We start from the raw sequence: 25,848 nt of genomic DNA on the forward strand, positions 1-25,848 counted from the left end.
AGTGTCTTCTGAAACATAAATAATCAACTTTGATAAATAATTCAGAAATATAATATTTTAAAAAATATAATTGTGTATTTATAATATTGTAATCAATATTTAAGGCCAAAGCGATATGTATCCCTCCTCCACTTAATCATCAGATAGAAAACTGGAATTCGCAGGAAATTTCGTCAAATTAGTATTTATATTTTGCAATAGCATGGATTCACTTTCATCGCCAATATAATGAAGACATAAAACATACATTTTGACCTCTACTGGGTAAATTTGACTATATTTCAAATAAACGTCATTGCAGTTTATACGGCCCATATTTGACAACTGGTTTAATCAATAATTACTATAGAAGTGAATGCCTGATTGAACTTTTTATTCACCTAAAATAATAACTTTAATTAAAAAAATATAATAAAAAAGTAAAAAAGCTAAATTTGTCATTTTAAATCCAAATAATCCTTAATCAAAGTTGGTGCTATATACAGGACAAACATTTTTCATACAAAAGTTCATTGACCTTGCGGAGGCACTTACTCCCTTTTGATAGTAAAGTGCTCATAATAACTTCTTATCTTAAACCCTAAAGGCAACTTTTTGTCACTATTAGAAAACCAAAATCCAAAAAAAACAATTTCGCTCCACCCTAATGGCTATCTCAGCTATCTGTATATGATTTGTACGTAATAAACGTACAAAAAATAGCAGATGTCAGATAAACGTCAGTCCATACAAAACTTTGCACAATTGTGCAAGGTTTTCAGCAGAGGGGTAAGCTCTTAAAGGTGACTCCGGTTATTAAATGCTCTTAAGTTCTTTTCAGTTAAATTTTTGGAATCAGGGTAATATAAAATAAATTATTCCCATATTTCGTGTAAATACTGTTACTCTGGCAATTATTAGTGTTGCCAGTGTACATTTTATAACTTTATATAACTTCTATACGTTAAAATTTAATTTAAATAGAATTAAAGATTTACGGAAAACGCCATTTTATAAATTAAAAGCTCTTAATCAATTTTTAAGTACATAATTGACTAAGAAACAAAATATCACTTTTGGCACGAAGTTGTCATATTCTGTCGTAGAAATACTTATGGCCAAAGAGCATCTTATGGCAACATTTACTGTTTCGTTGAACGATGCGGTTAGAAGACGCTTTCTCAAGAATTATTAGTTTTGTTTGATAATTACGCGCCTATTTTGGTGATAACAATTTCAGTGTTATAACAATTGTGTTAGTGGATTATTTACAGTAAAAAACGTGAGTATTTTATTGTTTTTTACTAATTTACAACAAAAAAACTATCGTACGCCATTGCCGCCGCCCGCCATTCCTTCAATTATGTTTTTATCCAATTAATTCCTTGTAGTTGACCGTTATTGTTTCAAGCGGCTAGTTAAACGTATTTAACATAATATTCTCGTCAATTTCATGTCAATAAATACTATTTCATTGTTATACGAGATTATTTAGGTTAGGTACATATTATATTATTATCTATGAATTGAAAACCAAACATTCACTCGTGTTACGGGAGTCGGCAGTGCTAAAATGTATTTGAAACTCGATACTAAAGCCGACCTTGTAGTTTTCTGCTTGTGGAGCACTTATTTCAGCTTATATACTCTATTATAGCGATGCAAACGGCATGGTTACTATAATCTGTAGCAATAGAACTAGGAAGTCATTAATTTTGGAGTAGGTGTTTTTTTTTTACGATTTCGTGGCCTTAAGATTCGCGAGCGACGTTGGTAGACACATTTGTATTTAAATCCTGTGATAGGATTATGTTCGGGCACTCTTTTTGCTAATATGAATGTAGCTTTGTCTTAATAGTAATTGTTTTTTTTTATAAAACAAAGCATCAAGATAAGGAATATGGGTATTGATGCCAAATAGGTACCTGTAATTTACCTACAGTACTGTATGTAGCATGTTTTATTTAGATAGTTTTATAAAAAGTTGATAAACAATTTCAAAGCCAACTGGATTTTAGTTGTTTGACTGTATTCTTTTAGTATGACAAAGTATACACAACTTGATTATAAAGTAGAACAAAAATTGAAGGGATGTTTACAAAAACAAACTAAATTGGGATGAATGCGGATTATCAATCAATGGCGAAAACCTCTCGCATTTAAGATTTGCGGATGATCTGATAATAATCTCACCATCCAAAGACAGACTGAACGAAATGATATGCGACCTAGATACAGAAAGCCAAAAAGTAGGGTTGTGTATGAACACTCTGAAGACCAAAGCCATGACCAATGGAGAACAGGAACCCATTTACGTCAACAACAACAAGATCGAATATGTAAACGAATACTTATACCTAGGTCAAATTATATCCCCACACGACTTGACTACGAAAGAACTAGACAGACGTATTGGAAACGGGTGGAAGCAATATTGGAACCTAAAAGAAGTTATGAAAAATAAGGAAATGAGTATGACCATAAAAAGGAAATTGTTCGATACCTGTATACTTCCTGTTCTAACTTATGGTTGCCAAACATGGGCACTAAACAAATCCCACTACAAAAAGCTAGAAATTTGTCAAAACGCTATGGAGAGAAGTATGATGGGAAAGCGACTATCGGATAAAGTTAGAAATATAGATATAAAGAAATGTACTAAAACAAAAGATATTACTACAACAATTAAGAAGTTAAAATGGAAATGGGCAGGTCACACAATTAGAGGGAGAGAAAAGTGGTCTAAAGCAATAATGTACTGGTTTACTGGAGACAAAAAAAGGAAGCGTGGCCGGCCAACAAGAAGATGGGATGATGAGATTAAGAGCGCAGCAGGAGGTTGCTGGACTACAATAGCAAAGGATAGGGATAAATGGAAAGAGTTAGGGGAGGCCTTTGCCTACAAAAGGCATACAGATATAAATTTAGATTAGATATATATATATGTTAACAACAAAATGAAATGTACTACAAAATACTTATCTGAAATAAAGGCTATTTCAATTCAATTCAATTACAAAAACAACATAACTGACTACACTGGTTGACACCTGAAACGATTAACAATGTTCTTAAAAAGTGTCAACCACTCTAAGCAGTTATGTTGTTTTTGTAATATAATAATACAACAACAATAATCTTCTTCCTTGCATTATTGAAAACTAATCCCATGATTTGCTGAAGGCACTAGTTTTTACGAAAGCGATTGCCATCTGACCTTCCAACCCAGAGGGGAAACTAGGCCTTATTGGGATTAGTGGCTGCCTTAAGCCCCAGGCCCTGTAGTAACTACTAGCCGCCCCTTTCTCAGCACCCATCTATAGACTGCCACTCTAGGCCTGGGCCTACTTGGCCTTAGGGCAAATCTGCCCCCGACGGGCCCAAAACATGTCGCCACTAGCAACTAAAAATTCAAGTGAGTGAAACCGTTGTCGTATATAAACAATTTAAAATATGTCTCACGAAAGGTAATATCGGAAATCTGCCACTGTTCGGCTCTGCTCAACTACCAAAAGCTCGCATTCAAGTCAGTAACTGCAGGCCCTAAAATTCACTCTTTACTTGACCTAAAATATGCCAATACTACTCTTATCTTATCATATTTGTGCGAGACAATTTAAAGGGGCCCTGGTCCTGACCGTGTCTCCACAATAAAACAACTCACTGCAACTACAAAATATATTTTTCTCCACAAAAACTTACATTTTCATACCATGACAACTAAATCTCTTCTCTATTGTTTCTATTCAGTTGTTTCTATCATAGATAATAATAGAGTAAAAAGGAACCTAAAGAGTTTTTATACACCTAAATATACTCAACTTGTGTTCGGTTATGAACATGTTGGGGGCCTAGCCAAAAAACAACATTTACAATGTTAAACATCAACAAAAATTAAACCTTAACTAACTTCAGCATTATCGCTAAATTATAACAAATGAATAAAACAGTTTACCTAACTGTAATCAATTGGTAAGGGACACACCTTGGTAACACTCGTTTTAACAATGAAACCTTTTGCTGTTTTTACATGCAAGGCTCGAACCTTACCATCTTTACCAGGTTGTACATCAACAATTCGACCTACTGGCCAACACAACGGAGAGGTATTATCTTCCCTCAACAAAACTAAAGTGCCTATTTCTAAGTTGGGAGACTCATTTCTCCACTTCGGCCTACTCTGCAGCATAACCAAGTACTGCTTATGCCATTGCCGCCAAAAATGTTGCTGCAATTGAACACATTGTTTCCAAAAACTTAATCTACCTATATTTACATCTGCAATATCCGTTTCTGGATAAGAAGTCAGTGAACTACCAGTGAGAAAATGTCCAGGAGTTAAATAGGTCATATCACTAGGATCCCTAGACATAGGGGTCAACGGCCTAGAATTCAAAATGGCTTCGATTTGAACCAAAATCGTGTACATTTGCTCATAGGTAAACACCGTGTTACCAATTACACGCTTCATGTGATATTTAACACTTTTAATACCAGCTTCCCACAAACCACCAAACACTGGAGAATAGGAAGGAATGAAATGAAAGGATATTCTTTCAGAACTAGAAAAGTCAACCACAGTCGATTGGTGATTAGCGGAATTTTGAAGGTCATACAATTCCTTAAGAACATTTTCCGCGCCTTTATAATAGGCTGCATTGTCACAATATATTTTAGTAGGTTTGTTTCTACGAGATATAAATTTTTTAAGACACCCTAAAAAAGTATCAGTTGTCATATCAGATGCCAATTCAATGTGAATGGCTTTAGTAACAAAGCATACAAAAATCACAACATAAGCCTTTGTGATCACAGGTTTCCTAATTCTAGTCTGCTTTACATAGAAAGGACCGGCATAGTCCGTACCCACTATTTGAAATAATTGGGGCTCTACACCACGAGATAATATATCTGCAGCGTTATCATGAGTATTTACATAATGCCATTCAAAGTCGGAGGATAGCTTGTTAATCTTATCAACTCTGTTACCTACATACACGTTAAGCTTTACCGGTAATGTTTTTAACCAAGCTAGTAAAATCATGGAATCACTATAAAGGTGAACACTCACTGAGTATTTTAAGGACAGAGCATTATACACCTTCTGAACTAGAATAGCAAGTAACAGGGCAGCATTCAGTTCCAATTTTGGGATGGTCAAGGATTTAACCTTAGGATTGATGCGCGTCTTCGAGCACAAAAGATTCACCGAAACCTTGTTGTCAGCATCAATGACACGTAAGTACAAACAACATCCATGCGCAGCATTAGAAGCATCAGAAAATCCCACTAATTCTAACGATTGCGCTCCTTGAACATTGATATTCCTAGCGATCGAGATGCTGGACATTTGAATTAAGCTATTGGCAAAGTCAACCCATTTTTTGTTAAGACCTTGAGGTAAAACCTCATCCCATTTCAAAGATTCAAACCAAACCTGTTGCATTAATATCTTTGCCTGCACTAACACAGGGCCACACAATCCTAAAGGATCAAAAAATTTGCTTATGAAGCTAAGCATTTGACGCTTCGTGTATTTTTCTTGAACCTCTTTAACAGGACACTTCATGTCGAGAGTATCAGTAATGACGTCATATGTCAATCCAAGAGTTTTAACATACTCATTATTTTTATCAAAGCTCCTACTATCGAGTTGATGCAATTCAACCGGTATGTCGCTTAAAATTTCTTGGTTATTAGAACACCATTTGTGTAGAGACAGACTAGCCAACTTCATTAGCCCTATCAACTCCTTTTTCATCTGCGCAAGCTCATTCAAATCATTAGAACCACACTGAATATCATCGACATAACACGTGTGCTTCAACACAAACGAAGCCAAGGGATATTGACTTTCATACCTTCGGGCTAATTCTAACAAACACCTACATGCTAAGAACGCAGAATTCTTTAAACCATATGTAACTGTCTGCAACTGTACACATTTGACTGACTCGTCAGGAGAATCGCGCCACAAGATATTTTGCAAACAACGATACTTATCCTCAATCAAAATTTGGCGATACATAGCCTTTATATCACACAATAATACATACTTGAAAGTTCTGAACAAAATCAGAATTTCAAAAAGATCCTTTTGAACCACCGGACCATTTAATAAAATGTCATTTAAACATATACCATTTTTTGTGACAGCACAAGCTTCAAAAACAGCCCTAACTGGTGTCGTTTTACTGGAACTAATTACAGGGTGGTGGGGCAGAAACATGACATTACCTGCACTTAAGTCATAATTAGACATGTCAAAATATTTAGCATGACCTTGGTCAATGTAATCCTGTATGAATTTTTTATACTTTTTACCCAACTCCGGATCGCGTGACAACCGCTTTTCTAAATTGAAAAGTCGTTGCAAGGCGCTACTAAAAGAATCACCTAAGTCTAACTTGTCCAACTCAACCTTCACCGGCAAGGCTACAGTGAACTTGTCATTTTCTAATTTAACAGACTCCTGAAAAATCTGTTCCGCCTGCTCAGCCTCTGTACCGGTTTCCCTAATGATGTCAGGTACTTTTTCACAATCCCAAAATTTTGACATAATATCAACAATGTCTTCAGAAGGTTGACAATCGTTTGACAGCAAACAAACCTCACTTTGTTTAACATATGGGAAAGGTGGTTGCAAATCATCCCTAGCTACATTAAAATTAACGGGATTACCTTTAGATGTAACACAATAGTTACTTATAGACTTCTTGCCAGCAGGGAAAGGCAGCGCCCCGCCTACTATATGACCGAACCTCGTCTTCACCAAATATGGACCCACAGGTGTCAGCTGCCGGCACACATACTGGAACGCCTGGAAAAAGACGTCGGCACCTAATAATAGTGAATTCTCATTTGATTCATTGAATTTCTCATCAGCCAATTGGGCATAGGATGGAAAGTCAAACTGAGACGTGTCAAATGTTTGCTGCGGAAGGGCACAAGTAATCTTTCTTGTCACACAGCATGACACATCCACTTTAAAATCACCCACAGTAGAGTAAATAACTAAATCAGCCTTTTGCGCAATATTATTGTCTCTTTCACACACACCAGTCACTACCTCATCAGTATCATATGTAGAAATACCTACTTCCTCAATCAATTTTTCAGTAGCAAAATGTATCTGCGAGCAAGAGTCCAGAAGTGCTCTAGCATGAGTAAAGGTACCATCTTTTTTCTTCAACTTCACAATTATAGACGGAAGCAATACACTTGCATTCCGAGGTCTAGCAGACAAGCTCACATTTGTGGACGAGTCGGTAGGCAAGCAACCATCATTTGATTTACTATTATTATTTACATTCTGAGAGGGTTCATCAGCCAAGGAAACATTAGTTACCTTACCTTTGTTTGGCGAATGCAACAGAGTGTTGTGTAATTCATGACAAGTTGCACATTTCAATCTCATTAAACATCTACCTCGATGACCATTGAGACACAATTTACACAAATTGTTTGCATCAACAAACTCACACCGCTCCTTATAAGGGAGCAACTTAAACTTGGCACATTCATATATTTTATGAGAATCTTGGCAATACTTACATGAGACTCCAGTGGCCGCCGCTGCACTCACAACAGATTTCATTGGCTTTTTAGGCTCCTCCGTCATTGTGGCTTCCAGAGCAATTGCTCTTTTTTCTAGGAAAGTAAGCAATTCACACAAATTAGGAACCTCTTTCATATCACGCTCAAGATGAAATCCACGATAAGTGTAGGAATCAATCTTCCTAGACAAAATATTGACCAATATAGTATCCCAGAACTCAACTTTTTCATTCAAGTTTTTTAATGCTGCAAGATGCATATTTACAGTTGACACTATGGAACGCAGCCCAGAAGCTGTACATTTTGTCAAAACTGGCATGTCAAGAATGCTATTTACATGAAAATTTACAATTTTAGGTATGTTATTGTACCTATCATCAAGGAGTTTTAAGGCTACTTCATAGCTTTCATTTATAAGCATTAAATGCTTTATTAAATCTAAAGCTCCTCCTGCCAAAAACGACCGTAAATAGTACAGTTTTTCGCAGGAACTCAGTTTTGCATCCATATCAATGACAGCTTTGAACATATTTATGAATGGATGATAGTCCATCACACTCTGGCCATCAAAAGTTTTAATATTAATGCACGGAAGCTTTTTAAATTTACCTGCTTCTAGTCCGGAAGATGTCGATGCAGTAGTTTGTGCCGCAGGTGGACCTGCAGGATGTAGGCGCGTATTTAACATGGCGATACATAAATCGCATTTAGATTCGTATAATTCATACGACTCACCATCCTCAGGCTCAATAGCAAGGATTGCTCTATTGTAAACTTCGTAATCACTAAATGCTTTGAGCAACCTCTCCTTTTTTTGAGCAAGCACTTCAAGTGTTGCTGCAGCGAATTCGTTTGAGGTACAAAATGTTTCTAACCTACTAATCGCGCCTTTTACATATCCGCGATTGGCCTTTAATTCCTTTAACTGAGCCATTTTGACCCTAAATACATTTACGAACTTATGCAGAACACTTGTATGACAATCTTCCAGCTTTATATTCTACAGTTAACTATTAATTATATTAAATAAACAAGATTTACGTCCACCACAACACAACCAACAACACAAGGCGCCGGTGACCGGTGACAGTTCTGCGGTCGTTGACCCGTCGCGTTCGGATACTTCAGGTGCTAGCAGCTCGTCGAAGACCGTTTGCCGCAGGTCGCCCCACCGCGACGGAAACTAGTATAATAAACCATACACCAACACAGCAATCGCTTGATGCCGCCGCACGAACTAGCTCTGTTGAAAATCACGACGTTCCGAACAGACGAAATGCTCGTTCTTGTCTTGTTTAAGAATGAAGTCGTTCTCTTGAAAAGAAGAACAGCTACTGAAAATTCATCATCGTTGATGTATCATCACCTTGATCATCTTGATTTCAAACTTTTCATCATCTTTTCATCTTTATTTGCAAAATGCAATCTTCTTAAAACAGCTCTTGAAGGAGCAATTTAATTAAAACATCCGGCTCGAAGGACCAATTTAATGTGCGAGACAATTTAAAGGGGCCCTGGTCCTGACCGTGTCTCCACAATAAAACAACTCACTGCAACTACAAAATATATTTTTCTCCACAAAAACTTACATTTTCATACCATGACAACTAAATCTCTTCTCTATTGTTTCTATTCAGTTGTTTCTATCATAGATAATAATAGAGTAAAAAGGAACCTAAAGAGTTTTTATACACCTAAATATACTCAACTTGTGTTCGGTTATGAACACTTACTACACTTTGTAAATGACATTTCTAAAAGGAACCCTAACTAACTTAAGCCCTTTTGTCCAACAGTGTACTGAACTTATCAGTCACTAGTACCTGTTTATGTACTTAGTGATATAACTGCCTAAAGTCAGGCGTGGCTCACTCCGCGATTTCGTCGCTTTGCTACAGGTAGCTAAAACTACATCCGTTCGACCCCAATTTTGGGGTTTGCCATAAGCCGCGCGTGGCGCTGTCGCCACCTAGCGGCCATATCTGTGCTGATCGTGACAGACGCGTTTTGTTAGAGAGTGAGTCTTCTGTGTTCTGTACCTAGTACTATTATTTATTCTGTGCTCTGGTGTAGTATTCGGCAGATTCCCACGGAACCGCCGAAATATCACACATCACACCCTTCGGCCAGAAGTCCGTGCTCGCGATTGCTTCCAACAGCGGCGGCTAATACCTACTTAATTCTAAATGACATTAATCCAAATACTTCTCAAACACATCGTGACATACTTTTACAAAACATAACACCACAATCTTATCACAAGTTAAAACTCAACCTTAAACCAGACGTCATAAAGTCCACATTCGTCTACTCGCTTTACAAATCCTTTGTTAAGAGACTAGACACACTTCAGTGGTTTTCACGCATCAAGTAGTAGGGCCTGGCCTGTTCTCGTATCATACAAAATAGTCAACCAGAATACGCATAACTTTGAGATTAGAGATGGGCCGAATATGGACGAATTATTCGGTTCAGATCATACCAAATTCGGTTGGGCTAAAACTGCCTAAAACGCTGAATACAAGTTCATACGGATCTGCGATCTTCACTCCTCGTGTTTTTGATCTTTCCCCTCTGGACCGGCCGGGAATGATTAAAAAAAGAAACAGAACCGTCTCATGCCTGACCGCGAAGTGCACCTACGCCAGCTAGCCAGCCAGCTATTCGGCAGTTCGAACCGAACTCTTCGGCCGAATACGAATATTGAATAGCGAATAATTGCCGAATATTCATCCCATATGAGATCGAAACCCTCTGGCGGTCTAGCATAAGTTGCATTCTCGCGCGCGAGTCCATACTTGAAGTCGCGCTAGATGTATGGAGTCGCGCGCGTGAACGCAACTCATACTAGCAGGTCAGATCTAGAAGTAACGAAATTTTCGATGTAGAATTTATGAAGAGCCTCAAAAGAAATGACTAGGTATTTGATTAATCAACAAGTATCCCTATGAGCTCCTTGATGTTACAGGTTCACTGCCCTACTAATTTTAATGAGCAGGAAAGATATTCAGTGGGTCTCAAATGACCCCATCGGCATATATGGTAGCATCGTTCGCTGACATTTCTGCTTGTTAAAAATTATTAATTTATTTCAAATAAATTAATAAAAAAATAATTACTATTAATCGTATTTTTTTTCCGCTAAACTGTTGAAAGTTGAATTTTACTTTTGTAATATAATAGGTATACCAACACCAACTTAGAGCCAAGTAACACAAAAGCATTAAGACGTTAGTTTCCTTGTGACGCTAAAACTAGTATTTCAGTAGGCACATCTCGTTAGATTTCTCCACAAAGGTCCGCGAGGGTCAACCAACTCATACATTAAACATACAAACAGACTTGCAAATATGTGAACACGAGGTATATTCGCATACAGCTTTACTGAAAAGGCTTAGGTACTGTCATAGAATTAAATTTCCGTACCATTTCGTACCTTATCTTTCTCTCTTTGTCTTAAACAATTTTTCCATCATGCAGATAGAGTCTGCGACTTCTGCGAGCATTACGCTACGTCTTACGTAGGCGAACAACGCGCGAACGCGGCGCGGCGCGGCGCGGCGAAATCAATCCTTTGATGCCCATAGAAGTGTCCTACGTAAGCGATCTCGTTGCGAACGCGGTGCGGCGCGATTTGCACGCGAATGTCAGGCGGCGCGGCGCGGCGCGGCGCGGCGGCGGCCGCTTTCGCCGCGCCGCGCCGCGCCGCGTTCGCGCGTTGTTCGCCTACGTAAGACGTAGCGTTACTACAATTTTTTAAGTTAAGTTGGCAGAAGCGATTGGACCGGTGTTCCAATGGTCGCGGGTTCGAGTCCTGGAGCAGGAGGCATTTTTGGCATAAAATAGTTTTTTTTGGCATATAATATACCTACAGTCCGTTTTTTTTAGCATTATAAAGAACTTCGCAGAAGTAAGCTTGTGGTTCCAAATCCGGCGCTTTTAGCGGTAATAATTTGAAGTAAATTATATGTATTGACCATGCTATACATTAGATAATTCAATAATTATTAACAATTAAAGAGCCTGATAAAAACTGCACGCTTGCTTCTGTGGAGTTCTTTCTAATGCTAAAAAAAAGAACTATAAGAGTAGGCCGTAAGAGTTTTTTTTCTCTTTCGTACCTACGATTAGGTCATCATTAGGCCTTGTGCATCTTTACAGATGATTTAAGCAGCATCTATGACTTATTATCTAGCGACAGCGTCGCTCGTGGCTATATAACCCGATCCTTGAACGGCACAGTCGCCCACATTTGTGACAAATAAAAGTGCATTGAGGATCCGCATCGAGGCGACCCTCATCGCGCATGTGTTTTATTGCCCGTTTTCGGGCCAAGTCTTGAAACCAGGACCTATCATGGGTTTCGCGACCTCTTAGAAGGCTGTTTCTCCACTCCACGCGGTTTAGAGCTAGGTCTTCCCATGAGTCGCAGTTGATGTTAAACGCAACCATGTCGCGCTTTGCGCAGTCCTTAAAGTCCTTACGATTAGGTAATATTGTACTATATTCCGTTATTCATTTTATGAAGATAACGCACTTTACCTATAATACCTATATCGAAATGCTATTGGTTTGCCAACCACGTACTGTCAATACGGCACGTCTCAAATGTTTGAATAGCGTGGCCTGCGTGGCTAGCATGATTCTTCCTCCCTTAAACTACTGTCCCATTGTTTTCCCAACTGTACCATTGTCCATGCAGGCAACTGATAATGCGTAACCCTTATTGCAAAGACATAAGATCCACTGGTCCAGTTAAGCTTTTAAGGCAGAGGGAATATATTTCCCACATGATTTTGAACTATGTTTCAAAGGGATAGGGTTCAATTGTGCGTGATTTCTGACACCCCTATGGGTAAGGCCTTATACAGGGTTAAGAGACGCGCCGAGCGAAAATTGTCTTAAATAATGAACCAAAAAAATACATCTTATTAATTAATAATTTGCTAATTGCTAGTGACATCGAACGGGTATACCACTATCGTAATCCCTACTAGCTATTTTATACTAAAAAGGCAAACTAAAATTTATTGAAAATTAGATATACGTTAGGTTAGGTATTCTCATTTTCAGGTGTTTTTAGGGTTCCGTACCCAAAGGGTAAAACGGGACCCTATTACTAAGACTTCGCTGTCCGTCCGTCCGTCCGTCCGTCTGTCACCAGGCTGTATCTCACGAACCGTGATAGCTAGACAGTTGAAATTTTCACAGATGATGTATTTCTGTTGCCGCTATAACAACAAATACTAAAAACAGAATAAAATAAAGATTTAAATGGGGCTCCCATACAACAAACGTGATTTTTGACCAAAGTTAAGCAACGTCGGGCGGGGTCAGTACTTGGATGGGTGACCGTTTTTTTTTTTGCTTTTTTTTTGTTTTTTTTTTTGCATTATGGTACGGAACCCTTCGTGCGCGAGTCCGACTCGCACTTGCCCGGTTTTTTTTTTCTGTACGACCAAGAACTTAATTCTATTTTAGTCTGTTGTTGCAAATATGGTTTTTCCGTGTCAATTTATTTTTATTTTCCAAGGCATCTATCCAAACTAGAATTTAGCGTTAGTCTCTTCTCAAGCATATTGCTGTTAGTAGATCATGCTTGTGACGCCAGTTTCCTGTGAACGGACAGTGGGAGGGTTAGGCCTTGAGGATTCCTTAGGCTTGCTAATATCGTGGTGAAGGGAGTTTAACCATCAAATAGACTGAGCTATTGTGAACCTTATCACAAAGGAACAAGGTGTATGCGCGCAAAAATATTATGACACCATCTTTAGGCTTTGTAACTAAGGTTGGGTTGGGTCTCATATATTGCACGCTTCATCAATACTTCAATACTTTCGACCGTACTTAATTATACAGGGTGTTTGGTACATCGTTTGCCGAATTAAAACTGCAGATAGGTTGAGTCATTTGCTATCTTCGCATGCCTAGAAAAACAAAATTAGCCATGGTTTTTTTTTTACTACAACGCAAGTAAAAGTTTGAAATTTACGAAAAACTGGCATAGAAGTGAAGAAAAATGTGCGCCAATTTAAAATTTTTAGGTCTGACAGTGCGTTTCCTGGCACCATTTATTTATTAAATTTGTATTATTGCATTGTACAGTCAACGGTAAAAATATGTGTGTAGACAACTTACTCAAAAATATGTCCCATAGTTCTTAATTCACTGACATAAGAGTTATGGGACATATTTTTGAAATGATTTGTACACCCATATTTCTACCGTTGACTGTAATACTATTTGTGACGTTCCACGGCAAAAGGTACCTTATGGCGGCTGGCGCTTTACCTCGCATAGCGCCTCGATAATATTGGAGCGGCGTTAATAATAGCGTAAGCGCCAACCGCCATAAGGTACCTTTTCCCGTGGGGCGTTACATTTAAGCAAACCCATGTAATGGTAAAACATAATAGGTAGTGGTTAAGGAAGGAAAAAATGTTTACCGTGTGCTAATAGGATTAGAATATCAACAACAATAACAACATTGCTTGCATTGATTTGTAAGCAAACATTTACCTCTAGAATCTAGATTTATACCTATTAATCAAAACATTAAAAGTAAAAATACGTTTTGAAATCCTTATAATAAATATTTGGAGTCAAGGGCCAAACAAAATACTTATCACTCTTAGTTATCTCAATTTCCAAAAATAACAAACAGTAATTTTAATTTGTGCCCTTAAAGCTCAGGCACAAATTAAAATTACTGTTTTTTATTTTTGGAAATTGAGATAACTAAGAGTGATAAGTATTTTGTTTGGCCCTTGATTCCAAATATTTATTAAATGAATATATGGGACATTATCTATGAAAAGGGACCTTATTGTCGATGGCTTACGCCGCACAACGTCGCGCGGAATTGTATTTCTATCGGAGCATCGTTAATAATGGCATAAGCGCCATCAACAATAAGGTCCCTTTTCATAGATAACGTCCCATATTATCTGTACAAAAAAGATAATGAACGCAATGCTCCTCACCATATGAATAAGATAAGGTAATAAAAAGTATAAAAACACATGTATTGCTCGCTTGACATGTCACTACTTGTCGCCTGTCATTTCATTACACATGACATTGGTATTGTGTCATGACTCATGATGTAATCGTGATATGTCAAAATGAACTATGGTACAGTCGCCATTAGATATTAATATCGGAGCGGCCAAGGTGTTCACAATATCTGAACACGCACTCTAACGCCCTGACAATAGAGGCGTGACCAGATATTTGTGAGCGCCTTGACCGCTCCGATATATCCGATGGCGACTGTTCTTGTTTTTGTGGGTAGTAAAAATGGGAGCTACAGATAAGTATAATTAAAAACATACTCCTTTGATATTAGTAGATAAGTAGGTACATATAACAATAAATAATAGTGATGTACCGACTATTGATTTGGCCGACTAGCCGACTAGCCGACTAATCGGCGCCCGAATGGCCGATTAGTCGGCCGACTAGTCGGCTAGTCGGCCAGATCATTTAATAGTTTTTATAAGTTCAGGTGAAAAACAATAGTTTTGCTCCTTTAGTCGCGCTATTCATCATAATAAAATTTAGCTTGGCTAAAAGGTGTTCTCTACAGGTCATTTAATCTCAATCTTAATGAATATTTTAATTATTTATTTCAAAGAAACTATCTATGTGTAACATATTGAATATAAAATAACTTATTAAAATAAACTAAAACTACAAACAAATAAAAATTAATACTAAAATAAACTACAGGTTCAAAGATAACAAGAATCCTCGTTCAATTTCTGTCTTTAGTTCCAAGGCTCTCTTTCCCGTACGTAGTCGCCAGTTAAGAACCTCTCCCCTGTGGTCAGCGTCTTTACGAGCAACTTGCCCTGACTAAGTCTCTAAATTTTGCATTAACATTTAAAAAAAAAAACGGAATAATAATAAAATAATATAACTATCGAACTTGCACATAAAATTACACGAGAATCAGTTGAGATCGACCTGTAGAGGAAAACACTAGCCCACCAACATACGATAACGATCAAACGGTCCATTATATGAACAAAAGTTTTCGTTTGCACCCTGAATAGGTATTTTAGTAAAATAAACATAAAACATATGGTAAATATTGACTGTTGATTTCTTTTTTTTCTGTTATTCTTGTACTGATAAAGTGCCGACTAATCGGCCATTTTTGCCGACTAGTCGCCGACTAATCGCCGACTACAAATGTGGCCGGATAGTCGGCTTTCCCGACTAGTCGGCGACTAGTCGGTACATCCCTAATAAATAATAATCTAAACACACATGAGATTTTAAGCAGGCCACTGACGAGCCTTCCAAATGGATGCCGTTGCAATGGATTCATCCAAATGGACGGCATCCTAATATTAAACGTACGTTTTTGACATTCACGGACCGATTTTGGATTGCAGCCACGCTATTTGGACTGTTGGAAGGCTCGTCAGTGGCCACCTTTATAGGCAAAAAGTATTCACAAATTTGGTTAGGCCGTTTACAAATACATTTAAAACTTAGTATGGTCTGAATTTAAAGTGAAGATGTTTGTAATTCCAATAAATTAACTACATTGCTCGAACAAATGAACCGTAATATCCCTGCACGGTACGCTCTCCCTAAAATTAAAACTACCAATGAAAGAGCTATTGTTGAGAGCAAAGTTCAGTGACCCCGAGACATTTCAACTCGTCATATTATTGTAGACATTATCCTCTAGCCGCCCAGAGGCCTATAAAAAGGTCTCCTGTTCCATTCTAATTTGAATCTTTGTTTCGTCAAATCTAAATTGCATTTTCCTTGATATGGTTTGACGTCCGGGCGGCTTTAAAGGCTATGGGATTGGAAATAGAGTCTGATCAAGCTAACTGGGGCCTTACCATGATGTCCTTATTGCGATTATGTTTAGGACCCAAACTGAATTGCTAATGGACGGAGGTATCTTCTTCTTCAGTCGGTCCCTCAATACTGAGGATCGTGACATCATATCCTTCTGTTGAAGACCAGGTTCCTCCATAGGGTTCTATTCCCCGCCATGCGCATGGCCTCGTGCAGTTTTAATAGCATAGGTGCCGTAATTTGAGCACACCATCTAGCAGGAGGAGGGCCCTGAGGTCTCGTGCCTTCAACTTTGCCCGTCATTATTACTCTTTCCATCAGGCTATCCGGAGCGCGACGTGAGAGGTGTCCGAAGTATGAAAGCATTTGGTCCTGGCATATCGTTGACAATCGGCGTTTTATGCGTAGCTCCTCCAGTATGGACTGATTGGTACGCATTGTACGGAAATATATAAGTCGTATAACTCCGTCCCTTAGCAATTCAGTTTAGGTCCTAAACAGAATCGCAATAAGGACATCATGGTAAGGCTCCTGATAAGCTAAATTGAAATAGTCCTTATCAACCGGCAATGTAGTACCATCGCCTACACTGTTAACTGTCCATCGGTGGACCTTATGCCTTTTTAGGGTTCCACCCAAAGGGTAAAACGGGACCCTATTACTAAGACTCTGCTGTCCGTCCGTCTGTCACCAGGTTGTATCTCACGAACCGTGATAGCTAGACAGTTGAAATTTTCACAGATGATGTATTTCTGTTGCCGCTATAACAACAAATACTAAAAACAGAATAAAATTAAGATTTAAGTGGGGCACCCGTACAACAAACGTGATTTTTGACCGAAGTTAAGCAACGTCGGGCGGGGTCAGTACTTGGATGGGTGACCGTTTTTTTTGCCTTTTTTTGCACTATGGTACGGAACCCTTCGTGCGCGAGTCCGACTCGCACTTGCCCGGTTTTTTAATAAGGTCCACCGATGGACAAGAGTGTTCCTGTTTGTATAGAATGTACAGTCACCCGCAATAATATTTTACTCTTCGAAGGCCGCCAGAATACGTGCCACGCTCTTTTGGCTCAAAAAATAAGATCGTGTCAGATATTTTTGCGGCCTTCGTTATGTAACATATTATTACAGGTGACTGTACTTGCTTGAAAACGTCTAATTATCCCCCTAAAATAAAAGCGACTAATGAAAGAGCTATGAGCTATTGTCGAGAGCAAAGTGCAGTGACCCGGAGCCCAACCGTGTCTATGACGAATTACTAGAATGGATGACTTTATCATAGTTGATGTTTGATATATTATCTAGTTATCATTAATTCTTAGCTATATTATAAAGGTAGGTAAGGTAGGTAGGCATGTTGGTGATTGATTAGGTTCCCACAGACAGGCGTGGCTCACTCCGCGATTTCGTCGCTTTGCAACAGGCTTACAGGTATAGCTACAAGTACTTAAGTAAAGCGACATATTCAAAATTTGATTCTCTACAAGTTTAGTCCTCTTCATTTATGCCGTAAAGTTGAAAATAAACGAGATGATGAAAATGTTTTGAATTTGTCGCTTTTTTCAAATTTAATTTCCAAAATATCGATCCTAGAAGAAAAATTGTGAGGACCAAACTTGTAGAGAATCAAATTTCCTAGAATTTTTGTCCTCACGGTTTTACTGCGAAATCAAAAATGGCTGAGTTATTCAAGAAAAACCGTTTTTCGAATATGCTCAGGAGCCCGATTCAGTCTACTTTTTGAATTTACAATCCCAGTGACCCCCCCGAAAAAAAATTCAAGAACTAATTATTCACGGGTCAAAATCTATAATGACTGAACTAAATACGGTCATTTTGTACCTTCTCACAGTGATAATAGTATGAGGTCCCTAGCTACTTTCATTGTGATTGTCACCAGGCTGTATCTCATAAACCGTGATACTTTAGCTAGACAGTTGAAATTTTCACAGACAATGTATTTCTGTTGCCGCTATAACAACAAATACTAAAAAGTACGAAACCGGTGGTGGGCGAGCCCAACTCTGTTTTTCCCTTTCGGTACGAAACCCTAAAAAGCAGCAGTTTTACGGCTAGGCTAAAAAAGGCCAAAAAATAAAATGACTCGCTTGTTTTCACGATGACTATTCCTTTTGGATTTTTTTGACAGTCATTTAAAATGAAAGAGATAAATGGTTTTATAACAAGTTCTTTAATTACTAGAACTTCATATAGACAAGTTTTTTGTAATTTAATAGGTACTTAAGCTATATTAAATGTATAATAGTTTTAGCCATACAAAAGGTCATTATTGTATAAGAAAATAAACTTTCCAAAATATAATATTTCTTTATCAAGCTGAGTTTTAGAATAAACTTTGTAATTATTTTAAAACTGAGCTCGCTATATGTCAAAACAACCACCCATCTGTCTGTCACGCTGACAGACATGCCTCCCAACTCCTAGCTGTAAGAATTATCGAGTTTATCGTACGAACTATTCTTGGATTGACAGATTTTTTACATTTTGTTCCCAAATTCATTTAACCTCTAGCCACCGAGGGACCTATAAAAAGGTCTCCTATTCCATTCTAATTTGAACTTTCTGTTGACAAAATAAAATTTCTTTTTGCTTGGCAAGGTTTGACGTATAGGCGGTTAGAGGTTAAAAAAACCATTTCTATTTCCGTAACGCGTTCGTATCTTTGCGGTAAACAAATGAATGTCACGGTCGATTCCAACATCAAAGTCATAATCATGCCTAGTGAGGGGCCGAATATTCGGCATATTTTTCAATGTTCGTATTCGGCCGAATATTTCGGTTCGAACTGCCGAATATTTACCGAATAAACAAATTATTTTTTAAGGGCATCCGCTAGGTGGCACGGGAGCACCTCGCGGTCGGGCATGAGACGGTTCCGTTTCTTTTTATAAACATTCCCGGCCGGGCCAGGGCCACAACTGCGAAAATAGAAGTTCGCAAATTGCGGGGATCTTTCTCTTTTACTCCAATGACGGCGTAATTAGAGTGACAGAGAGAAATCCCCGCAATTTGCGAATTTCGGTTTTCGCGGTAGCCCCTCTGAGGGAACGGTCAAAAACACGTGGAGTGCAGATCGCGGACCTTCTTTTTTTCCACGTTATATATATTTATATAACTTTCTTTACGAAAAAGATTTTTCTAAGGACCAGTTGCACCAACCACATTTGACGGACTGATCAACGTCACCCGGCACGCCCCGGCGCTTTACTATGAAACTTTCCATACATAAAAATTTAGCGAACTCTTTAACGATACGAACAGTTTGGTGCAACCGACCCTTACTCTTCCGATTCCGGGCTGATGACACGCCTGCCGTGTCATCAATGTTTTTTCACCACACCAGCTCGGAAAGGCTGACTTTGCACTTCAAAAACGAATAGCAAAGTTGCATTTTATTCACATGTGAGGCAAAGTAATCAAATGCAAATTCTGAGTTGCTTTCTTATGTTCTTATGATTTTGGATGATAAATGTTTAATAACATTCATTTGGATTTGATTTGGTTTGATTTTGTTTATATTTTACATTTAATATTTGCTTCGGGTTGGTGTGGTGAAAAATTTTGTGTTTCACTCGGCGGGGCCAAATTTTGTTTAACCCTCGTGCTTTGAAATCCTCGCAACGCACAAGATTCCATTTTTGAACCACTCGCTACGCTCGTGGTTCAATTTTGTAATCTTTTGCTTGCTCGGGTATCAATATTAGCACGAGCGGTTAAACAACAACTTTGCCCCCTTGTAAAATAAATAACTATTACGTGTGACGTATGACACGGGAGGAGTGTCATCATATTCTATGGCGCATGGCATGGCTTCCGTGTCATGAAATGATTGTTCCGCGCCACAGCCAAAAGTTTTCGAAAATGGAACACTTAACGAATCGGTTAAATAACTTAATAGTCAATACAATTGCCAAGTTCATTCTCAAGAACTCTCCGCTGCACTCGAAAAATCTCGATTTCTAATAGGCCTAAGCCTACTTAGTGAGACAAAGACAACCTGTCTTCCGTACTCCTTTCTATTTATGTGCTCATAATACTATAGCCCTTGGCGATAATGTGCTTGCAGCTGTGTGTGGTGCAAGTCGTAAAGAGTAAGCGGGCCTGTCAGTGGAGATATTAATCAGCGATTTCGCTTGACACGTCTTGTTGTGGGCTTCGAGTTATATGATTTTGACTGACTTGTTAAGGCCTGTGAAATGCCTTTTGGTTTTACTTTTTAGCGAAAACAAATAGCGACATAACATAGCCATATTATTCATTACATTGGGATGTGTGATCGTCTTTTGTCATACACTTCAGAATCTTTAGCCGAGACAGCAAAATAATTATAAATTATAAAGATTATAAAGATAAAATCAAAACTACATCGTAAATTCGATAAAATTAATACCTATAAATCACTACACCTTATAAAACATGGCCCCCGGCCGCGTCTGTCTGTTTGTATGTTCACGATAAACTCAAAAACTATTGGACGAATTTTCATGCGGGTTTCACGTATCAATAGAGTGATTCTTGAGCAAGGTTTAGGTGTTTCATTTGTTAAAGTTTTGTGTAACCCATGCGAAGCCGAGGCGGTCCTATAATATTAATTCTTCGGAAAAATATACATTCCTTGTTTTCAGGTCATTTGACGGCTAGCATTTTTTTGTATAGTATTTTTTACAAACGCCCGCGTCTGAAACCGCTTACCTTCTCTACTCTACACCACCACTACCACCATTAGTTTGTGAATGTGTGCGTGCGAGTTCGTTCACCCGCAGCTCGAAGTATTACGTACACTCAGACTAATTGTTTTTGTTATAAGGACCATGATGTTGATGATAATACATCATTTTAATGGGCTATAAAAACTAAGTTTGTGATGCTTCATTTCAATCATACTTATAGTTCGTTTTTTTAGCATTAGAAAGAACTTGCAAGAAGGTAAGCGATCTTGACATGTCTTTTGAAAAACGCTTTGTAAAAATCAAAAACACTTATGAAAGCAGAAGAATATAAATGATCGTATTAGATTCATAATTGTTACATATTTGCCGTAACTTATTTTTAAAATATGTTTTTCAATAAAAAGAGACATCAAGATTGTTTACCTTATTTCTAATGCTAAAAAAACTATAGCTCAGTTTTGTGTATAAATTTCAACAGCCTTATGGTAGTAAAATGCAAGTTGCTCTGTAAGAGAAAATGCGAAAAATTATATCGACGTCCATGTTTTGATTTTGCAATAAACATACAATGTTTGTTACCTAGTTTGAGAGACCAATTATTTTGCCATATTTTAAGCACGCTTTCTTTCGGTTTCATAATGGTAAATCTAGTCTAGTTGATGTAAACCCATTTAAATGTTCTTCAGTTTCTGCCACAACTCACAATATGGTCCCGATGTTCATATCTTGTTGTGATTTTGTCTATATAGTGTCTATACTCAGTTATTGAAAGATTTTGGTTTTAATTTACAGGGTGATTCATGAGACGTGAGCAGGACTAATCCTGCACACTCTGTAACGGATAATTGATCGATCACTTTTAACAACAAATTTAATTCTCTACAATCATGGTCACCCTACAAGGCCTAATTAATAAACATAAAACCTCTTTAACCGTAACCGTGCTGTCAAGCATTATGATTACGAAGAAAATAAACTGTCAAACTTGTGTGAGATACGAGTTTTCAAAAGTAACCAGACCGTGATGACATTCAATTTGACACAAAATATCGGTAGTTTAGTATTCTAATGGTAGGGTGACCATGCTTGTCGTAAATAAATTAATAACTTTTTTTCAACACGTCTAGAAAATTAACGTTAACCTCACTAATACTGATACGAAACAGTTGCTTATAATTTACGAAATGCGCAGTGTTAGTCCTGCTCATGTCTCCTGAATCACCCTGTATAAATATTACGAGTGATTATTATGTTTATTAAGAAACCGGCCAAGTGCGAGTCGGACTCGCACACGAAGGGTTCCGTACCATTATCTAAAAAAACGGTCGCCCATCCAAGTACTGACCCCGCCCGACGTTGCTTAACTTCGGTCAAAAATCACGTTTGTTGAATGGGAGCCCCACTTAAATCTTTATTTTATTCTGTTTTTAGTATTTGTTGTTATAGCGGCAAGAAAATACATCATCTGTGAAAATTTCAACTATCACGATTCGTGAGATACAGCCCGGTGACAGACGGACGGACGGACGGACAGCGGAGTCTTACTTTCGTTTCACATTTACGTAGGCGTCGTCGACATTAACCTTGACCTAAAAAGCTGTTATCTTACACAGCCACGATGCGGTGCATTGTTGACGCTTGTGCATTGTTACTTTTTATTTTGATTTAAGCAATGTTACTCAAAATAAGTATAACAACAAAAAAACCGGCCAAGTGCGAGTCTGACTCGCGTTTCTAGGGTTCCGTACATAAGTCCGACTCACGCTTGACTGCACATTTCTAATAGGTTTTCCTGCCATCTATAGGTAAAGAACAATTCTGTGTATTTTTTTTTTAATTTTAGACCCTGTAGTTTCGGAGATAAATGGTAATTTTTTGGCTATTTTCTTAAATGTTGTATTTTTAAATTATAAAAAAAACATGTCCATCTTTGGGTCACTAATTTACATATGTGTACCAAATTTCAACTTAATTGGTCCAGTAGTTTCCGAGAAAATAGGCTGTGACAGACGGACAGACAGACAGACGCACGAGTGATCCTATAAGGGTTCCGCTTTGTCCTTTTAAGGTACGGAATCCTAAAAAGTAAGAGTGAATCGCCTATCGTGGTACGGGCAATGTCAATCAGTCAGTCAATCAATTTCATCCCTCCGCATCCCAATGCGGAGAGATGAAAGTCATGTGACGAGAAAGTTATTACGAATGAATGTGGAAGTACGAGGAAAAGGTGGATGGACTGTGTGAGAGATGATATGAAACGATTTCTTAGTTTATCGTGAGAATTTCATGGTCGAAACGCCTGCGTATAAAATACCGTTAGCATGCATCTTGGCGCGTTGATTGAATCACTAAGTTGACCGTAGTTCTGTAGAAAGCGACCAACTTTTTATTTTTGTCAAAGTGACTTACACCCTAACTCAGTGGCTTTGGTCGCTTTCTGTATTGATAAAAAAATTGAGTTGGTCGTTTTCTGCATAACTACGGTCAGTTCTAGTAGTGGACAGCTATTTAAAATTTTAAACTGGCTGTCAAAACTGGGGTTCGTATAGGAATGTTGTTCGCTGCAAGATAATGTAATTAATAAGTTCAACCGAAGGTCCGCTTTTGCTCTAGTTACGGCCGAAACTTTGTGACACTAACATTTAGATATAGGATTCCGCAGAGTTTAAACAGCATAGCTTATGAACCGACGGTAATCCGACTGGTCAGAGGAGCTACCGCGAAAACCAAAATTCGCAAATTGCGGGGATCTTTCTCTTTTACTCCGATGAAGGCGTAATTAGAGGGACAGAGAAAAATGCCCGCAATTTGCGAACTTCGGTTTTCGGGGTCAAAGTCCAGTTGCCATGAAATGTGCTGCGGACCTTATAGTTTGGACAAAAACAATGAATTATAGTCACACCTACTAAGGTAAAGGGCCCCTGTTTCGGCAGGTTAAGGCTCTTGAGAGTGAGTTGAGAGTTTGTGTATTTTTTTTTAATATTACTAAGCATATCAATACCTTGAAAGCTTTTGAATATGTTATATTAGTTCTTTGTGAATAATTTAATGTATAAACTGTAGGGTTTTAGTTGAAACTTTTTTTTATATGAATTTTTTCGTGAACCTCTTATTTGGCTCCCATTTCGTGATACAAATTTAGGTCAGCTCCTAAATTCGTGAATTCGTGTCCCCTGTTTCGGCATAAAGTTTTCTTAGAGTAATTGGTGATAAATTGATAATTTGCTGATAATCATTTTAAATATTTAACGGTCTTACCTACTTACGAATAATTGTAAGGTCAAATTAAAAATAATAATAAAAAAAAGGTTAAATTGAGAGCTAGCTTAGTTTTTTGTACTCGTCGACTTTAATGGTTGAATTAAGACTTAGAGCCATATGGGTACTTTAATACTTGATTAAAAGTCAAACTATTTAATTTAAATAAAAAATAAAAAAATAGAATTAAAAAAATAAAAAATAATTAAAAATAATTATTATTTACAAAAAATAATTTACTATCTTATACGTTAAAAATAAACATAGGTACACAAAAATAAATCAAATTTCAATAATAAATAAAATTGTGCTAGTAGTTAATATGAGAATATACGTGGAACATACCTTAAAATTTTTAACTCGGGTCACATTCAAACTCGTTTTATGAGAATTCTAGTGAAAAAAACATATACCGAATTTCGCTCTTACGAAACTTCATGAAATACATTAATTGTTTTCTAATTTATTTTTTTAATTATAATTGTTGTTATATTTAAAAACAAGCACTCAAAATGTATCTAGAAAATCCTTGATTCGTTAGTGGCACGAAATAGGAGACACGCGTAAGATAAAATGACCGCTATTTCGTGAGTCGATTTATTGCAATTTTAAGTTATTTCTATGCATATATTCAATCTTTTTTCTTATCAAATCAATTACTAAGGAACCCACAGAAACACTCCCAAAAACTTTTATTCGAATGGGTTTAGCTTTTCCTTCCTATAAGCTTAACAAGGGAGAGCGCGCACCTTACGCCTAAAAAAAGTGCACGCATACAACACAGCTATTCGCGGCCGTCTAACAGTTTCGACCGTCGTATTACTCTTAGTTTAATCACTAAAATATTGGTTATCATTTTATTGAAGAGATTAAATAATACAGATTTTTTTCATATGTATAATTTGAATAAAAGATATTTGAATTCCTTATTATTTGCGCCAGAAAAAAAACTAACGAAATAACGTACTAACACGAACTTGGGGCCGTTTACCTTATACATTCGTTAGTGCAAAAAGTTAACTAATAAATATTGAAGCTCCACTTGACAATGAGACAAGACAAAAAATGTAGATCGATAATCTTACGCGTATACCTTGAAGTTTAAACAATCAATTCTTATATGTGACGTCCCACGGGTAAAGGTACCTTATGGCAGTTGGCGCTTACGCTATTATTAACGCCACCCCAATACTACTGCGGTGCTATGCAACGTAAGCGCCAGCCGCCATAAGGTACCTTTTCCCGTAGAGAGTCAAGTGATGGAGCGATCAATTAAAGGCCTGTGCACACCGGCTGCGTGTGCGTGATGTGCACGTGCGGCGTTGTAGTACACAGATCCTTATGAGATATGGCACACCGCTTGCATGACGTGTGCGTGTGCGGCTCCAACATTTTAGCGCACGCACACGCGCACGTCACGCACACGCAAGCCGGTGTGGCTCGGCCTTAAAAGGGGCTGTATCCTCAACCAACTTTTGCTCGGTCGTCAGAGACGCGATGAACAGGCACCGTTGGAGGCAGATCGCAAAAACCAGGTG

General features: G+C 37.9%; 1 protein-coding gene across 1 annotated transcript in view; it reads left to right on the top strand.

The window, feature by feature from the left end:
* The first annotated feature begins 1,128 nt into the window (after window positions 1-1,128).
* The window catches only part of LOC134675344 (nestin-like), a 39,634-nt gene continuing 14,914 nt past the window's right edge, over window positions 1,129-25,848 (top strand). Inside the window, exon 1 of the mRNA XM_063533552.1 lies at window positions 1,129-1,261. The gene's annotated coding sequence lies outside the window, so the exon portion shown is untranslated. The remainder of the gene's footprint in view (window positions 1,262-25,848) is intronic.

Source organism: Cydia fagiglandana, chromosome 21, assembly GCF_963556715.1.
Source record: "Cydia fagiglandana chromosome 21, ilCydFagi1.1, whole genome shotgun sequence".
Taxonomy (NCBI): Eukaryota; Metazoa; Arthropoda; class Insecta; order Lepidoptera; family Tortricidae; genus Cydia; species Cydia fagiglandana.